The following is an 18003-nucleotide window of genomic DNA, read 5'->3' on the forward strand; positions in this document are numbered from 1 at the left end:
GATTACTATGTTGCCACATTTAAAGGTGTACAAAACTGTACACTGTACATAGGGGTTGATTTATTAAACTGGAGATTGCAAAATCTTATGCAGCTCTGCAAAGAAACCAATCAGCTTCCAGTTTTTTTGTCAAAGCCTATTTGAACAAGCAGAAGTTAGAAGCTGGTTGGCTACCATGCACAGCTGCAATACATTTTGCACTCTCCAGTTTTAGTAAATCAACCCCATAGTGTTTTAGACACCTGTGTAAATGCGTCCTTTCTGGTTCAGCTTTGTTCAGAAACTTTCTGTGAGAAGCACAATCACTTTAATAGAGAAAAAGCGAAAACATTAGATTTTCCAAAATGGAAGCTGGGAACAATTGCCTTATCATGAACATAAGACACCAAAAAATAATTATCATGGTATCTCTTTGTTTAATGTGCTTTGAAACAAAGAGTACTAGGGCTAGGTTCACATTTATGTGGTTGCGGTTGATGCAGTTTTCCGGCTTGTTTTTGAACCCTTTGATATTGATGTATTTTTGTATGTGGTTTTCATGTGTTTTGCGTTTTTTCTTTTTTCTGTAACAAACTGAAAATCTGGTTGACAAGGAACAGGCAGCCTTTAACAACTGATGAGTCAGCAGTTGTCAGCGGGTTTTTACATGGGAGGGCGGGATCTGGGGGGCCACTTGTTATAGGGGGCTTCCAGATTCCGATAAGCTTCCTGCCCGCAGACCCCCACAACCACAGCCCAGGGTTGTGGGGAAGAGGTCTGGTATGGATTTTGAGAGAAATCCCACGCCAAATAAAATAAAAAATGGCGTGGGTTTTCCTACTAAAATCTATACAAGGTCCCTATTTGAGCATACAACCTGTCAGGCCAGAAAAAGGGGGCGACCTGAACCATACCAGGCCACATTCCCTCAACATGGGGGGGGGGGCTTTGGGGCAAGGGGGGCAGAGCAGAGCTCTGCCCCCCAACCCAAAGCACCTTGTCCCCATGTTGACAGGGATAAGGGCCTCTTCCCCACAATCTTGGCCGGTGGTTGTAGGAGTCTGTGGGCAGGAGCCTTATTGGAATCTGGAAGCTCTCTTTAGCAAAGGGCCCCTAGATCCCTCCCCCCATGTAAATGGGTATAGGATTCATTGTACCTCTACCAGTGTTAATTTCGTCGACTAACACAATTCAGATGACTAAAATACGACTAAAACTAAAATGGCTAAAAAAAATAATAACATATTCGATTTTTCACTCCAGGACCAGCAGTAGTATATAATGAGTTTGAAAATTGTAGAGAAATGCTTAAATAATGCATTACAAATTACAATTGAACTACACCCATTTGGTTATAGATGACTAAAATGAGTTTTAGTCGACTAAAATGTAGGGCGTTTTAGTCGACTAAAATATACTGGAGTTTTAGTCGACTAAATATGACTAAAACTAAAACACTTGCAGAAGACTAAAATAGGACTAAAACTAAAATGCCATTTTAGTCCTAAGACTAAGACCAAAACTAAATTGAAATTTGCTGCCAAAATTAACACTGACCTCTACTCATTCACCAAAAAAGTGTAAAAAAAAAAAAAATCAACACACAAAAACAATGTCCCCTGTGTAGATCCAGCGTCAATCATGATTAAAGGCGCCGCTGCCGACCTGAGAAAATAAAACAAAAAAAATCTCTGCACCGGTCGTTGGCTCCAGCCATCTGCCCGCTCTAGCGTCTGATAGTTCTTAAACAGTGAATGGGCAGGGCCCACCAGTGATGCCAGCGGCTGACCCCGTCCCCTTGTGACATCATCAATCGGTGCACTGACCATTTCCCTTTCGAGAAATACAGTGGCTGAAAAACACAGATGTTAACTAGTCCCATAGGAAACCATGTTAAATTGACTAAAATGCATTTCTGCAAACCGCAAAATGCACTAAAAATGCATAGGTGTGGACCTAGACTATAACCCAATTTCGGGCATACATTTTTCACTGCGTCATTATGTACGATTAGCTCTTTACCTTAGTATTTTAGTAATATACATCCTGGCTTTCCTTTACCAGTAGGAACAATTTTCTTTTAGTTGTCCTGGGGAGCACAGCTTATGACTTTTAGTAGAGATCACTGCGGTAGTTCCTATTTACTGTGCTTCGGCAATGGTATCATGTCTCTATTCCCCTTTTCCTTTCACAAAAGGCAAGGCCGAAGACCATCTAACATGACATGAACAAAAACATTGCTTTTATAACTTTTAACCACTTGACCTCTTGAAAGGTTTTAATCCTCTTCATAAGCAGGACATTTTTTGCTATTCAGCACTGTGCTACTTTAACTATCAATTGAACGGTCATGCAGTACTGTACGCAAATTACATTTTTATCATTTTTTTTTTCACACAACTAGAGCTCTCTTTTTGGGGTATTTAATCACCACTGGGTTTTTTCTTTTTCGCTATATAAATGAAGAAGGCCTGTAAATTTTGAAAAAAACTATATTTTATATTTTCTGTTATAAAACATATCCAATAAAATCAAATTTCTTTTTTTTTTTTTAATTTAGGCTAAAATATATTCTGTTGCATGTCTTTGGTAAAAAAAAAATCTCAATAAGTTATAGCTCCGATAAATCATGGTATATATACAGTAAAACCTTGGATTGAGAGTAACTTGCAAGACAAGCAACATTTTTTTTAATAAACTTTGACTTGATAAACAAGAGATATATCTTGATATACAAGTAGCATCATGTCACAACTGAGTATAAAAGAGAGGAGAGGCGCCTCTAAGTGTAGCAATATGGTTACATTTAATGAAGGTACAACATTTAGCAACTTTAGGCTCGGTTCACACTGGGGCAGCACGACTCCCTACTACTTGTGCATTCCCATGCACCACGACTTCGGAGTGACTTGCAGGGACTTCATAATGGAAGTCGATGCAAGTCGCTCCGAGGTCGCCCTGAAGTAGTACAGGACCCTTTTTCTAAGTCGGAGGGACTTGTGTCGCTCCTTTTAGAACGGGTCCTGTAGCAGTCAATGGACCGCGAGGGAGCGCAAATTGTCAGGCTGACAAGTCACCTGACAAGTCGCGCTGGTGTGAATGGGGTCTTATAGCTGATGATTAAAACCAAGCACATCTAAGTATGCAGGCATCCGGGGTAAAGCTGTCTACATAGACCATTCCCTGTACCGCTATCGATGTCATCCCTTCCACACTGCACTTCATGAGCGCTTCAAGCCTCGCTTTCAGATCACTATACTGCGGGGTAGTCTTCCAGATCATGACTGCAGATTGAAGGCGGTGAGAGACGACGGTGGGGAAGAAGGGTCTATGTAGACAGACCCCGGATGCCTGCATACTTAAATGTGTCTGTTTAAATCATCAACCATGTGAGTTGCTAAATGTTGTACCTTTATTAAATGTAACCATATTGCTACACTTAGAGGGGCCTCTCTTCTCTTTTATACTCTGTAGCTACTGCTGGATTTTGCTTGTAAGCCCCTTGTGAAGCCTGCCATTTGTGGACAGACATTTTATGGTTACACAATCTATCACATTGCTATAATCTTTTTATATGGACTAAAAACTGAAGAATTTTTGAATAAATGGTTGTGGAACGATTTTTCATTATTTCTTATGGTGAAATTCACTTTGATATAAGAGTGCTTTGGATTACAAGCATGTTTCCGGAACAAATTATGCTTGCAATCCAAGGTTTTACTGTATTTAAAAAATTGATAAATTCTGATGTACTGATGGCCTATCTCAATTTTTGAGGCCCTGAAATGCCAGTACAGTAGAAATATCCCCCTCATTACCCCTTTTTGGAAAGTAGTAAGTCCAAGGTATTTAGTAAGAGGGAAATGGTGAGTTTTTGCTGTAATTTTTACGTCACAATTTTTTGGAAAATTAAGAAATTAAACTAAATGTATTTTTTTTACAATTTTATTTTTTCATTATTTTACTAGTGCAGTACAGCATCCAAATTTGACTGGTGTGGTGGTGATCAGGGATTTTTTTAAAGATTTTTTACAAAAAAGAGTAGTTCAGTGTCACTGTACTACCCTGGGAGGGCGATCAGAGATTATTTTTTTTACGCTATTATTGATGATATAATAAATAGTTTTAGTTGTTAAGAATAGCTTTCATTTACAACAGCTTGTGAACTGTGATTGGCCCAGGTACCATGTGATAGCTGAAATCACAGCATCACAAAAGTAAGAAAAACAGTCTTGAATGAAAGCCATTCATGACTTTTTGTTGACATTCTAATCATGTGATAGCTATGACCAATCATAGTGATCAAATAATATCCCGGCTGCTCACAGGGGCTGGGTACCGAGTGCTATGGTCTGCTATGTCCACAGTACATCAATGAGTCTGCAGCTGCTGCCCTGACACAGCTATTTTAGTGTTGCGGGCAGTGATGGTAGTAACTGCGTTTAAGTAAACGGCGTTACTTAACGCAGTTACTTTAGAGGGTAACGAGTAATCTTACTGATTACTCTTCCCCTCACGGTAACGCCGTTGCCATTACTTGGGTGGCGTTACCGCAATTACATCTACCGCCACTAGATGGCAGTAATGTAATTGTAATTCCTCCTCTCCTCTATGACCGAGGATGAGGGAGGAGGAGGGGGAGACTGTGAGTGAGCAGAGAGGACGAGTGCGGACTCCGGACTGAGTGAGTACAGCGTGCCAAGCCCAGCAGCAGCCAGCCAGCAAGCCAACCAGCCACCACCACCACCATCCCCAGCCAGCCACCACTACCACCACCATCCCCAGCCAGCCACCACTACCACCACCATCCCCAGCCAGTCACCACTACCACCATCACCATCCCCACCCAGCCACCACTACCACCACCATCCCCAGCCAGCCACCATCACTACCACCATCCCCAGCCAGCCACCATCACTACCACCATCCTCAGCCAGCCACCACCACCATTATCCCCAGCCAGCCACCATCACTATCCCCAGCCAGCCACCACCACCATCCCCAGACAGCCACCACCACCACCATCCCCAGACAGCCACCACCACAACCATCCCCAGACAGCCACCACCACCACCATCCCCAGACAGCCACCACCACCATCCCCAGCCAGCCACCACCACCATCCCCAGCCACCACTACCACCACAATCCCCAGCCATCCACCACCACCATCATCACCACCACCATCCCCAGCCAGCCACCATCACCATCGCCAGACACCACCACCGTCCCCACTATTCCCAGCCAGCCACCACCACCACCACCATCTTCCAGCCACCATCCCTAGCCACCACCACCATCCCCAGCCAGCCACCACTACCACCACCATCCCCAGCCAGCCACCATCACCATCCCCAGCCAGCCACTACTACCACCACCATCCCCAGCCAGCCACCATCACTACCACCATCCTCAGCCAGCCACCACCACCATCATCCCCAGCCAGCCACCATCACCATCCCCAGCCAGCCACCACTACCGCCACCATCCCCAGCCACCACTACCACCACCATCCCCAGACAGATAAGAGGCCGGCGCGGCCACTATGGCGGCGTCGGCGTCTTGTGTACCATGCGGAGAGGACAGTCTTGAGGCAGCCTATTAGGTAATAACCAACAGATATCGATCATGTTACATTTATTGTTTGATTGTGGGATCTCACACTTATCTTTGGGCTACTTTCTCTCCATAGGACTACTTCCTTTGTAAAATATTTTTGGTATACCATTACTATATATCGATGGAATATTATATGGCCATATGGATTGACCAAGAATAGACCAAATACAGGGGTCAACCCTGCTTGGGCCTTTTTTATGGGGCGTCTCCCCCATGTCACTCCTTTGACCAGATTTCCAATTGGATCTGAAACTATCTCCACACCCTATGGCATTGAGTCCTCGCACCCTCTCCGCATGGTAATATGTAGGTGAATTTTTTGAAAGGTGATTATCATTTTTTAACATGAGTGGTCAATGTATACTCTATCCTATACACTGTTTTCCTCCCAATCCTACCTCTGTCTGTTATTTCTTTCTCCCCTTTCTTCTCATTACCTTGCTTTCCTTTTCCTCCTTCCCTCCCTCTCCCCCCCCTCCCTTCCTGTTCCCAGGTCCTTTTTCTTTACTACATTGACACCACTCAGAGCATTATTGAACTCATGAATTCTTTGTATATTTTTTTATATAACTATGTTAAGGTCTCCCATATCCGCCGGTGAAACTATGTGGTTATCCTGCCGCCCCCATTGGCCAAACCCGCCTCATGGTGACCGCAGGTAAAGTGGATACTCCCCACTTTACCATGGGCCTTCACAGTCCCACTGTCTAAGTGAATATGTGTTCTTGATCTCACTATGACTCATCCAATTCTGTTCTATTTCAATCGTTTTTAACTCATTACTGTTTCTCCTGAAGAAGCGGCACAGTCCGCGAAACATGTAGAGAACCAACCGTGGAGACATGCCAACTACACTCCACAGTTCTAATTGTGTCAAATGTACTTCAGTCAATCTTGATTGTATATTGACTTTGTCTTTATGTCCCTTTCACTTTGTTATGTTTGTGCAATTAACTTTTTTATGAAATAAAAACTATTTTATCTATATGTGATGTTGATTTACAACCAGTAGATACCGGTATCCAAAAATCCAGTACAACTCCCCCCTCCATTTTCCCTTGCCCCATTGAATACCTCTTCAACTGGGGAGTTTGAGGTCTCTCTTATCCCCCATCCCATTTGAGATATAGTCTTGCATCTGGAAGCCGATACCTTATATGGTTTGACTATTTATAGGCTCTCTTTAATCTAACTAGTAACTATAACTAATTACTTTTTTTAAGTTACATGACCAACACTGGTTCGACCCGAACATTGGCTGTTCGAGTTTCGGCCGAATTTAGAACTTTTTGCTGAAAAAGTTCGGAATTCGGCAACCAGAACCGACCAAAATGCAATGGTTCAGGAAATGGGCTTTAAAAGCCAGTGATTGGACAGAACCATCAGTAAAAGCCAATTGAGGGAGCAGGAGAATGCTAGGAATGTGATTGGAGTGACTAGGGGGTCCATAGTCCAATCATTAGTGAATACGCCCCCAGTATATAAGATAGCCCCCGCCAAATTCCTAGCATTGTTATACAGGGACATGGAAGAGAGTGGAAGCAGTTCTGTTACTTCTGCTTCAAAGTGTCATTTAGCAATTTTTAGTGTGAGGAAAGTGATATCTAGTGTAGTTAGAGTGCTATTTTCCACTTTAGTTAGCTTTAATTATTTAGTTTCTGTAGGGAAAATGTTAAGTGTAAGGGAACTGTAGTGTAGTGTAGTGTAGGGTTAACTGACTCTGACTGCTATGGCAGGGTGACAAAACCCTTCCATATCAGGGTGACTGCTATAGAGAAAAGATTGTTTCTCTTATGTCACTTTCAGAGCACTGATATGGCTTCTCACCGGTCAGCTTTCTTTTTGGCGGCAGACGTTCATAGGGATTTTTTGAGGACATGTTTGGAGTCAGGCATTACATCTGAACATGTGTATAGGGGTATATATACTCACACATGTCTGTATATATACACCTGCACATATATAGGTGTGAAAGGAGCAGAACACTATACTTGCGCTAATTAAATAATTAACACCAATATGGCTCCGCTCCTATCACACCTATATGTGTGTAAGTGTAAAATACATATAAGTGTGTGTGTATATATATATATATACCCCTATACAGAAGTTCAGATGTTTTGCCTGCCTCCAAAGAACCCAAAAAAATGCCTGCGCCAAAAAAAACGCCCAGGTGTGTTTTTGCAGCAGGCGTTTTTTTGGGCATTTTTTGGGGGTCTTTGGAGGCAGGCAAAACATCTGAACTTCTGTATAGGGGTATATATATACACACACACTTATATGTATTTTACAATTACACATATATAGGTGTGATAGGAGCGGAGCCATATTGGTGTTAATTATTTCATTAGCGCAAGTATAGTGTTCTGCTACTTTCACACCTATATATGTGTATGGGTATATATACATATAAGTGTGTGTGTGTATATATACCCCTATACAGAAGTTCAGATGTTTTGCCTGCCTCCAAAAAAAATGACCAAAAAAACGCCTGCACCCAAAAAAAACGCCCAGGTGTGTTATTGCAGGGTTTTTTTTGGGGCATTTTTTTGGTTCTTTGGAGGCAGGCATGGCATCTGAACTTCTGTATAGGGGTATATATACACACACACTTATATGTATATATACCCATACACATATATAGGTGTGAAAGTAACAGCACACTATACTTGCGCTAATTAAATAATTAACACCAATGTGGCTCCGCTCCTATCACACCTATATGTGTGTAAGTGTAAAATACATATAAGTGCGTGTGTATATATACCCCTATACAGAAGTTCAGATGTTTTGCCTGCCTCCAAAAAAATGCCCAAAAAAACGCCTGCGCCAAAAAAAAAAACGCCCAGGTGTGTTATTGCAGGGGTTTTTTTGGGGGCATTTTTTTGGGTTCCTTGGAGGCAGGCATGACATCTGAACTTCTGTATAGGGGTATATATACACACCTACACATATATAGGTGTGAAAGTAGCAGAACACTATACTTGCGCTAATTAAATAACACTAATATGGCTCCGCTCCTATCACACCTATATATGTGTAAGTGTAAAATACATATAAGTGTGTGTGTATATGTACCCCTATACAGAAGTTCAGATGTTTTGCATGCCTCCAAAGAGGCAAAGACCCCCAAAAAATGCCCAAAAAACCCCCCTGCAATAACACACCTGGGCGTTTTTTTTGGCGCGGGCGTTTTTTTGGGCATTTTTTGGGGGTCTTTGGAGGCATGCAAAACATCTGAACTTCTGTATAGGGGTATATATATATATATATATATATATATATATATATACACACATACTTATATGTATTTTGCACTTACACACATATAAGTGTGATAGGAGCGAAGCCATATTGGTGTTAATTATTTAATTAGCGCAAGTATAGTGTTCTGTTACTTTCACACCTATATATGTGTATAGGTATATATACATATAAGTGTGTGTGTATATATACCCCTATACAGAAGTTCAGTTGTCATGCCTGCCTCCAAAGATCCCAAAAAAATGCCCAAAAAAACCCCTGCAATAACACACCTGGGCGTTTTTTTGGTGCAGGCATTTTTTTGGGCATTTTTTTGGAGGCAGGCATGACAACTGAACTTCTGTATAGGGGTATATATACACACACACTTATATGTATATATACCCATACACATATATAGGTGTGAAAGTAACAGAACACTATACTTGCGCTAATTAAATAATTAACACCAATATGGCTCCGCTCCTATCACACTTATATGTGTGTAAGTGTAAAATACATATAAGTGTGTGTATATATATGCAGGGGGTTTTTTTGGGCATTTTTTGGGGGTCTTTGGAGGCATGCAAAACATCTGAACTTCTGTATAGGGGTATATATACACACACACTTATATGTATTTTACACTTACACATATATAGGTCTGATAGGAGCGGAGCCATATTGGTGTTAATTATTTCATTAGTGCAAGTATAGTGTTCTGCTACTTTCACACCTATATATGTGTAGGTGTCTATATATACCCCTATACAGAAGTTCAGATGTCATGCCTGCCTCCAAAGAACCCAAAAAAATGCCCCAAAAAAAACCCCTGCAATAACACACCTGGGCGTTTTTTTTGGCGCAGGCGTTTTTTTGGGCATTTTTTTGGAGGCAGGCAAAACATCTGAACTTCTGTATAGGGGTATATATACACACACACACACTTATATATTGAACGAAAATGTGCTGCGCTAGAATATAGTGAATAATGAAATCACCAAAAAAATACAAAAAATATATAATCCAAAAATTATATATATCACTCTATGTGTGTGAGGATAAGATAACCAGAAATTAATCAGTATTCCTTAAAAATGTGAATATCACCAATGTAAATCAATAATCACATAAATCATAAATCATCCAGTGTAAATTATAATAAAGTGAAAAATAAGGGTAATAATTAAATTAAATCCCAATAAAGTCCATACAAAAATTAGAAGAAAATCCAAGAAGGTGTGCCACAAGATCCCAAAGAGTGCATCCACGCAATTCCTTGTGAAAATATAATAAACACCGATGTGCAAATCACCCAGGGAAATCAGATGGCTGCTTACCAGAACGGGTAGGTCTCTCAAACTAATGAGTAGACCACAGAAAGCTTAAGTGTAATGCCAAGGATGGCCACAGGATGTCTCCTTTAAACTCTCAATGGCGATGTCCACATAGTGGGAAACAAATTATGACAGGGACATAGTGTAACTCCGTATATAAGGCATTTATTAGCAATAAAAAGCAGATAAAAACACTCACATTTGCGATGTGAATTCAAGGCATCTAAAGGTTACAAGTACGCTGGAAACGAACGAACATCTCCCTCGCTGTTAGTATCTAGGTAGCCGGCTTGTTGGGGGCGTGGTCTCGTCACGTCTGGGTCACCCGACCGGTTTCGCCATAGGTTAGCGTCATCAGGGGTGTCTGATAGGAGCGGAGCCATATTGGTGTTAATTATTTCATTAGTGCAAGTATAGTGTTCTGCTACTTTCACACCTATATATGTGTAGGTGTGTATATATACCCCTATACAGAAGTTCAGATGTCATGCCTGCCTCCAAAGAACCCAAAAAAATGCCCCAAAAAAAACCCCTGCAATAACACACCTGGGCGTTTTTTTTGGCGCAGGCGTTTTTTTGGGCATTTTTTTGGAGGCAGGCAAAACATCTGAACTTCTGTATAGGAGTATATATACACACACACACACACTTATATGTATTTTACACTTACACACATATAGGTGTGATAGGAGCGGAGCCACATTGGTGTTAATTATTTAATTAGCGCAAGTATAGTGTTCTGTTACTTTCACACCTATGTATGTGTATGGGTATATATACATATAAGTGTGTGTGTATATATACCCCTATACAGAAGTTCAGATGCCATGCCTGCCTCCAAAGAACCCAAAAAATGCCCCAAAAAAAACCCTGCAATAACACACCTGGGCGTTTTTTTTGGGTGCAGGCGTTTTTTTGGTCATTTTTTTTGGAGGCAGGCAAAACATCTGAACTTCTGTATAGGGGTATATATACACACACACACTTATATGTATATATACCCATACACATATATAGGTGTGAAAGTAGCAGAACACTATACTTGCGCTAATGAAATAATTAACACCAATATGGCTCCGCTCCTATCACACCTAAATATGTGTAATTGTAAAATACATATAAGTGTGTGTGTATATATACCCCTATACAGAAGTTCAGATGTCATGCCTGCCTCCAAAGAACCCAAAAAAATGCCCAAAAAAAAACCCCTGCAATAACACACCTGGGCGGTTTTTTTTTTGGCGCAGGCGTTTTTTTGGTAATTTTTTTGGAGGCAGGGAAAACATCTGAACTTCTGTATAGGGGTATATATACACACATACTTATATGTATATATACCCATACACATATATAGGTGTGAAAGTAGCAGAACACTATACTTGCGCTAATGAAATAATTAACACCAATATGGCTCCGCTCCTATCACACCTATATATGTGTAAGTGTAAAATACATATAAGTGTGTGTGTATATATATATATATATATATATATACCCCTATACAGAAGTTTAGATGTTTTGCTTGCCTACAAAGACCCCAAAAAAATGCCCAAAAAAACGCCTACACCTGGGCGTTTTTTTTTTGGCGCAGGCGTTTTTTTTGGGCATTTTTTTGGGTTCTTTGGAGGCAGGCAAAACATCTGAACTTCTGTATAGGGGTATATATATATATATATATATATATATATATATACACACACACTTATATGTATTTTACACTTACACATATATAGGTGTGATAGGAGCGGAGCCATAATGGTGTTAATTATTTAATTAGCGCAAGTATAGTGTTCTGCTCCTTTCACACCTATATATGTGCAGGTGTATATATATACAGACATGTATGTGTATATATACCCCTATACACATGTTCAGATGTCATGCCTGACTCCAAACATGTCCTCAAAAAATCCCTATAAATGCCTGCAGCCAAAAAGCAGGCTGACAGGCGAGAAGCCATATCAGTGCTCTGAAAGTGACCTAAGAGAAACGATCTTTTCTCTATAGCGGTCACCCTGATATGGAAGGGTTTTATCAGCCTACCATAGCAGTCAGAGTCAGTTAACCCTACACTACACTATGGTCCCTTTACACTTAACACTTTCCCTACAGGGAAAGCTAACTATAGTGTAAAATAGCACCCTAACTACACTAGATATCCTTTTCCTCACACTAATAATTGCTAAATGACACTTTGTAGCAGAAGTAACAGAACTGCTTCCACTCTCTTCCATGTCCCTGTATAACAATGCTAGGAATTTGGCGGGGGCTATGTTATATACTGGGGGGCGTATTCACTAATGATTGGCCTAGGGACCCCCTAGTCACTCCAATCACATTCCTAGCATTCTCCTGCCCCCTCAATTGGCTTTTACTAATGGTTCTGGTCCAATCACAGGCTTTTAAAGCCCATTTCCTGTCCCATTGCATTTTGGTCGGTTCTGGTTGCCGAATTCCGAACTTTTTCAGCAAAAAGTTCTAAATTCGGCCGAACATCGAACAGCCAATGTTCGGGTCTAACCGATGGTCGACCCGAATCGTTTGATCATCCCTACTAAGGAAGTGCCAAGGCCCAAACAATACATACTAAGAATCAATGATAACCAAGAGGGAACAAACAGACAAGTATGGGGCAGGTCTTTGGCTCCCAGAGACCAAAGCTACCAAACAACACTGACAACAATTGGATAGTTTTCAGTATAGGATCATAGAACTTGCAAATACAAAGTCAAGAGCCTGAACTTAATAGGGTAGTCACACATATCTAAATAAACAATCATGTTCCAGCAGTGGCTGCTATAGAATAAATACTTTTCTAATTGCAGTCCTGCTGGAAAGAGAAACAAATGATAGTGGGGAAAAAGAAGACAGTTAAGAACAAGGCAGAGCAGGGTGAAAAGACACACTGATATACAAGATACATATATCAAGGGAGAAAATGTCAGGGTAGATATGGACAGCATAGCACAATTAGTAGGGAAACACCAAATGAACCAGAGAAAGCAACATCAGATCCATGCCTAGCCCTCTGTTTAATCTATATATAGCAGGCTCAAATCTAATTATGTCATGGCATTTCTATTACTGGGACTCTGGAGTTAATTTCTTACTTTCAGATTTGTTACATTTCCTCATAAAGCACAGGCATTCTAATTGTTATTGACAGCATGTCTGTGCTAGTATATGGCCTCCCTGCTAGTGGGAGAATATACATGGATTATGTTCAAGGGAAGAGGTCAGTAAGTCTAATCTTCTAGTACTTTGTTATACCAAGAGTTTCGGTAAGTTCAGTTACTATTGAGAATTGTAATGTGCAATTTTAATCTTTTCTTTTACAAATCTTTTTTAGAGATTGCAAAAGAAAAGTATCATAACAAAATCAAAGGTAAGTTACTTACAAAGCTTGCAAAAGTACAAAATGTGTTGTTGTCACAAGTTAATGTCATAAAAACAATAGTGTTCAATACAAAATACATTTTAAGAAGGACTCTAAAGAGGGTGGTTGATGCTCCACAATGTTGTTTAGGTATAAGGCATAGAATTCAAATGAGGTATATACATGTACATTGTAAACATATTTTGTAGAACTTTGTAGGGGGGGAGTGTTGATAGACTTAAAATATAAGATTGGAGGAGAGGATGCAGTTAAAGCATATAATTAGGAAAAAAGTAGTAGAACAAAGGAGGAGAAAGAAAAGGCAAGGAAGGGGGGGAAGAATCCTAGGGGCTGACTATTCTATGAATTTTATATTAATAAACTTGTCAGATTAAAGGTCGATGGTGAGAAGTATGAGATTCAGGATTGCAAAACTTGGGTAAATTTCAATTGCTCATCAGTTAAAATGGCGGTGAGTTTCTCATTTTTTTATAAGGTCTGTTACTCTTTTTTCCACTGTTTCAAAATGTTTAATCATTTCAAAAGGTGACATATAATATTGCAATAAAATTACGTTTTCATCCTAATTTTTGCAGCCATCCAATATTTCTTATAAAAGTCAAATAAAATCCACTCCTGCAACAGAGCATCTAACTACATTTTGTAATCAAAATTTCTTGGAATCCACTCACTGCTAGTGGACGTACGCTGCTCAAAAAAAATTGAAGGAACACTTTGAAAACACATCAGATCTGAATGGGTAAAAATATCATGCTGGATATCTATATGGATAAGGACTGAGTAATGTGTTAGGAATGAAAGAATGCCACATCGTTTGATGGAATTGAAAATTATCAACCTACAGAGGGCTGAATTCAAAGACACCCAGTGCAGGGTCTGACAATGGGTCCAAGGATTTCATCCTGATACTTAATGGCAGTCAGGGGGCCATTGTCTAGCCTGTAGAGGTCTGTGCGTCCCTCCATGGATATGCCTCTCCATCGTTGACCCACCACCAAACCGGTCATGTTAAACCATGTTACAGGAAGTAGAACATTCTCCATGGCTTTTTCAGACCCTTTCACGTCTGTCACATGTGCTCATGGTAAACCTGCTCTCATCTGTGAAAAGCACAGGGCACCAGTGGCAGATCTGCCAATTCTGGGGTTCAATGGCAAATGCCAATCGAGCTCCACAGTGCCCAGAAGTGAGCACAGGGCCCACTAGAGGACATCAGGCCCTCAGGCTACCCTCATAAAGTCTGTTTCTGATTATTTGGTCAGAGACATTCACACCAGTGGCCTGCTGGAGGTCATTTTGTAGGGCTCTGGCATTGCTCATCCTAATCCTCCTTGCACAAAGGGGGAGATACCATTCCTGCTGATTGCTGGGTTAATGACCTTCTGTGGCCCTGCCCAGCTCTGCTAGAGTAACTGCCTGTCTCCTTGAATCTTCTCCATCCTCTTGAGACTGTGCTTGGGGACACAGCAAACCTTCTAGCAATAGGAAGTATTGATGTGCCGTCCTGGAGGAGTTGGACTGCCTGTGCAACCTCTGTATGGTCCAGGTATCGCCTCTTGCTATCAGTGGTGACACTGACACTAGCCAAATGCAAAACTAGTGAAAAACTGTCAGAGAAAAAGAGTAGGGAAAAAATGTCATTGGCCTCCACCTGTAAAACCATTCCTGTTCTGGCGGTCATCTGATTGTAGCCCATCTAGCGCACCTGTTTTTAATTTCATTAACACCAAAGCAGCTGAAACTGATTGACAATCCCCTCTGCTACTTAGTTGACTAGATCAATATCCCAGGAGTTTAATTGACTTGGTGCTGTACTCTGCTCAAAAAAATTAAAGGAACACTTTTTAATCAGTGTTCTTGTTTCTTATCTCACAGACTTTGCACAGGGAAAATTGGTGTTCACTGACAATAGAGATACACAAGCTTCCCCTTAATGATATAAACAATAGAAGGTTGCCCGCTTGGGACTTTTAAAGGTAATCACTAGAGTATTGGTTAGTTAAAAAGTATTTGATATTTTTATTAATGACATAAAGCATGATAAAAATAGCTTGGCGGTTTGATTATTGGAAACACATAACAAAGCATGGCATTCATATAACATACGTATTCATGTATTATAAACATGCATAGTTCCTTCTGCATAACATAATATCACAGGGTCAAATTTTCTTGATATGTTGAAGAAACATCCAATGCGTTTCAGTTCAGTTTTTTCAGGGGTGTATCAAAAGGCACTATATGTTATGTGGTTTGAGAGAATGCCAGTGTGAATCATTTAAAGCCGCACATAGTTTAAAAACAGGATGCTGTTGCCAGTCAGGGTTGGAGGGGGGACAAAGGTATTTCCAGTGGTCTATGCTGCTGGTAGCCACTATGGCCACTACGCCAAACTGAGGAGCCCACCAAAGGATCTGCAGAGGCTTGAAGAGATCACAAATAAAGTCACATAGAGGACTTTGTGACAGGAGAGGATTCCCATCAAGAGACGCCCAGTAAAGCCCTGGACAGCTCGACATGGACCCGTTCAATCATGCTCCTCCAGACTTGTGCACATAGCCCAGGATTTAACTGCATACAGACTGTATCTCCACAGCTCATCTCTCTAAGTTAGCAATCTTATTTAAGTGATTGTATTTATTAGAAACATGTACTGAAACTCTGAAATAACAGTTTTACATATAATCAGATAATGGCCAATATTTCACTTTCTTCTGAGATGGGGCATTTACTTATGCAGAACCAAACACTTGGTACTCATGCTTAATTTTATAAGCAGCTATACTGTCACGGGCCTCTTTAAAAACAGTTTAAAATACACTCTTTAAAAAAATCAGAACAGACAGAAATATTCAAGATATTTGCTGAAACTCTTGTCATGTGTGTCGTTGACCTGGTGGGGTGTTTTATAAAACATGTAAGAATATTAATATTAAAGCTGCTTTTGAAAAAAAGATGCAGGTTCTGGAATGGTCATCCAGATTTTGGTTTAACTACTTTTTGGATCACTGACCTGGAACAAGTATGCAGACTTTGAAATGTGTTGTCATCTTCCTTATGCTGAAGTATCACAGTGTATCGGGGGAGGGGGTTGGTGAATTCTTGCATTACATTCAAATTTCCTTGGTACGGAAAATATCTTCTAAATTCTCAATGTGTTTATGAATATGAATGCAGTTTGATGGAAGTAGCCTTTTTCTTCGTTATATAATCATATTTAAAATCTATTTTGAATAAATGTTTTTCAGTGTTCAAAACAGGTTTGCACGGTTTGTACACAACCAGTATTATATGCAATGGGGGCTAGTCATCTGAAAAATTAGTATTTTTTTTTTTGCCTAACATCTCAGTGGAAATATGACAGAAAATGTAAGTGCTTTTTCTGGCAAATTAAATTTCAGCGCTCATTATTAATTGGTGCAATATATCACCTGAGTAAATTATAGCAGAAATCCTTTTATCAACTGCTTCAGGGAAAGAAATGGCATAGAATGATATACTGAATATATCCAGCTTAAACTGCTTTGTGTAACACTTTGCTGTTACAAGCAGGAAATAGAATATTTACTGTCTAGCATGCAAATGGTTTATTTTAGAACACAGAATTCATTGATTTAAAAGGCTTACAATGGTGTACATATTACAAAATCAAACCTTCATATCAAAATCAATTGACTTTTTGTGTATTTCCTCTTACAGTCTGTGCTGGTTCAGAAATAGTCTGAATAGACTATTTACATTCTTTTTTCTCTGATTGATATAAAACCATGTTGTATTTTGTACCTCTTTGATAAACACTACAATCATGTTGTACCGATTCGTCATTTTAATTCCGAATGCACATATCAAATTGTCAAAATCCAATAGCAACACATTAAAAAATATATATATAAACTATAGGCTGAATCAAAATGTACCTTTATGGTGTTATACTTAAACTAAGAAATTATACACTTGTGCCTGAAATGGCATATGGTATGATTTTTGTAGTAAAACAAAGAGAACAGCTATCAGCTCGTAAATGTGAATTGTGAATCTGATTGGTTGTTATGGGCATTTACTCAACTTATACTTAACTTTTACTTATGGTATGTGCTTCACCCAGAGCACCCAGGATCTTCTTTCTTACTTTCATAAATAACTGCATTTCGCCTGTACACATCTCTTCAGATATGTTAGGTAGGCTAATTGTTGTGCTAGAGTAATTATTTAAATTATGAGGATTTTTGTGTTTAATACAAACGTTTCTTATTGAGTTTTAAGAGCAAACAGAGCCAAAATACAAAACCAAAGCATGACATAAAAGAAGTGCACATTTAAACAGTATCGCAGTGAAGTGTAGGTGTAAATAAGGCTATTTGATAAATTAGTTACCATTGATTAATAAAAACATTTTTAAATTTAATACACAATGCACTTTTGGAACACC

The sequence above is a fragment of the Pelophylax lessonae genome, assembly GCF_965119305.1.
Source record: "Pelophylax lessonae genome assembly, chromosome: 3".
Lineage (NCBI taxonomy): Eukaryota > Metazoa > Chordata > Amphibia > Anura > Ranidae > Pelophylax > Pelophylax lessonae.